General features: G+C 48.9%; 1 pseudogene; it reads left to right on the forward strand.

Moving 5' to 3' along the window:
• Nucleotides 1-310: 310 nt before the first annotated feature.
• Nucleotides 311-1,782, forward strand: LOC119034986 (protein farnesyltransferase/geranylgeranyltransferase type-1 subunit alpha-like; annotated as a pseudogene).
• The last annotated feature ends 839 nt before the right edge of the window (nt 1,783-2,621 follow it).

The raw sequence follows: 2,621 nt of genomic DNA on the forward strand, positions 1-2,621 counted from the left end.
TTAGATGCAAGACTTGCCTTGAAGTTGACAACAATAAGGAAACTTACAAAACACATGTATTCCATTAAAAGCCCAAATATGAGTAATCATTTGTTAATTTTGGAGGTCTAACTAATTAATACCGTTTGGAAATGGAGAATCTTAGTGGGTTGCACACACAGTGACTTCATGATAGGGCTTTCTGGGAAGACGGGCCAGATGTTCACTAAACTTGATTCCTTTTCTTCTTGGGTATGCAATCAGACTACATTTCCCAGCCTTCCTTTCAGCTAGATAAGACCACACTGTGGAGCTCTAGGCAATGGCATCAATGTCGGTAATTTCCAGGACTGGCCTAGTAAAACCTGTCCTGCAAGAGCCTTGGACTTTTCTCCTTTCTGCTCATTGGAATGTTGGCTCCTCTAACGACCTTGGGTATTGGCTATTGGAGATGGCAGAGGCCCTCTTCTGCTTTTAAAAAATTAGGATAGCAGCTGTGGGGGTCAGGGAGACCACGTAGGGCTGCAAAGCCTGTAGGCTGGACCCGCTGCTGCCCCAGCTGCACCCGCCTCCGCCCCAGCAGCAGCAAGAAGAAGTGATGGTGGCGGAGGCCAGGGAAGCCGTGGCGTCCCAGTGGACGACAGGCTCCTGAGCCTGACACCCACCTATGTCCTGTACAGTGATAGAGCGCCACGCGATGACCGGGACCCCGTGCGCAGAAAGGTGGCCTCGATCCCACGGTCCAGATCATTTGTAGTGGAAATTGTGGAGCTATTTATGGTTACTTCCAGGACATTCTGAAGGAAGTGAGTAAGCTTTTGAAGTAACTTGTTGAGTTAAATGTACTAATTATACAGTGTGGCATGTTCAGAGAGTTCTCTTAAAGTCACTTCAAAGGGACCTACATGTGGAAATGAACTTCACTGTAGTAGTTGAAGAGCAGCCCCAAAACCATCAAGTTCGGCATCATCAGTGAGTATTAGTGGAATGGCTAAAAGATCCATCTCAGGAACTTGAGTTTATTGCTGATGTTCGTAATCAGGATGCGAGGACTTACCACGCCCGGCGACACCAACAGCAGGTTATTCAGGAATTTAAACTCTGGGGACTGAGCTGCAGTATGTGGTCCGACTTCTTCTTTTTTAAAATTGTCGTCCGAGTACAGCTGTCTCCATTTTCCTGCCACCACTTTCCCCTTCCAGCCCTCCCCCACCTCCCACCCTCATGCCTTGTGCCCTCTGTCTTTGTTCATGGGTCCTTTACACATGTTCCTTGACGACCCCTCCCCTTCTTTGGAATGACTCTTTAAAGAGCATGTAAGAGATAACCCTGTCCGGAACCAGAGATACTTTGCAGTGTCTCACACCGTTGGCTGCAGTGACTGCTGTGCCGGAGAGAGCCGTCCAGTACACTCTGGGAGTGGTCACACTAGTGCCACACAGTGAAAGTGAGTGCAATGATGTGAAAGGGATTTTGTAGGGTCTTGGTCTTTCCAAGTATCCAATCTGCTCGACCAATTGCTTGATTTACAACCAAATCACAGTGCCCTCCCTAACTGCCTTCCTTGTCGATATCTACAGCGATACGCTAGAAAACCAACGTGATGACAAGGAGGACATTCTTAGTGAAACATTAGAGTTATGCGAAATCTTAGCTAACAGAAAGGGCGCTAGAAGAAAGGAATGATGGAGATGTATCGGAAGACCCCTCAGAAGCAAACGCAGCACAGAAGGTGACCCACCAACAAAGGCGCAGCAGTGTCACCGTCTAGGAGAACTTGATGGGATGCTTCTGTTTCTTTAAGAGACTCCAGTGCAGGGTGAAAACTGGAACGGTCGTTCCTTTGCCTGTGGTGTAAGCGTGCGCTGCACAGGTGTTGCTTTTCAACAGGAACTACATGCGATGCGCCGCAGGTGCTGCTGCTTTCCCATGAGCCTAAGCAACCTGATTCTTTGAAGCAGAGTAGTTTAGGGGGAGGGAGAAGAAACAAAGCCCCTCCAGGGAACTTTGGTGTCTTATCAACATCTACTCTAGTTCCTCGGCATTGGCTCTTCCCTAAAGGGTCTGTGCAACGGGGCTTGTGGCACCAGTGAGTGCGGGTCACCGGCATGTATGTGACTTACACATCGTGTCAGGGAGCCAATGGGGACACAGCCGCTACATTAGAGCGGCTCTGCTGCGATGGTGATCAACTACTGATGCCAAAGCATGGTTTTATAACAAAATGATAGATGTCTCCTTAAAAAATTACTATACTTTACCTTTAGAGCAGTATTAGGCCCACAGCAAAATTGAGCAGAAACACAGAATTCCCGTACATCCCTCCCCACAACCCCGTGCACAGCCTCCCACTCTCACCGCAGCCCCCAAGTGGGGCACAGGTGATGATCGGTGGACCTGCACGGACGCCTCAGGATCAGCCAAAGCCCCCACTTTAGGCTGGAGCTCACTGCTGTGCATTCTGTGGGTTTGGACCCGTGGGTAATGACACGTGTCCACCTCTACGGCATCATGCGGAGTAGCTTCACTGCCCAAACATCCCTCCTGCTCTATTTGTCTCCCTAGTTTTGCCTTTTTCAGGATGTCTTATATTGTTGCAATCATACAGACTGTTGCCCCTTCAGATTGGCTTTTTTCCACCT

The sequence above is a fragment of the Artibeus jamaicensis genome, unplaced genomic scaffold (genome assembly GCF_021234435.1).
Source record: "Artibeus jamaicensis isolate MK-2021 breed Jamaican fruit bat unplaced genomic scaffold, CSHL_Jam_final contig_497, whole genome shotgun sequence".
In the NCBI taxonomy this organism is placed as follows: domain Eukaryota; kingdom Metazoa; phylum Chordata; class Mammalia; order Chiroptera; family Phyllostomidae; genus Artibeus; species Artibeus jamaicensis.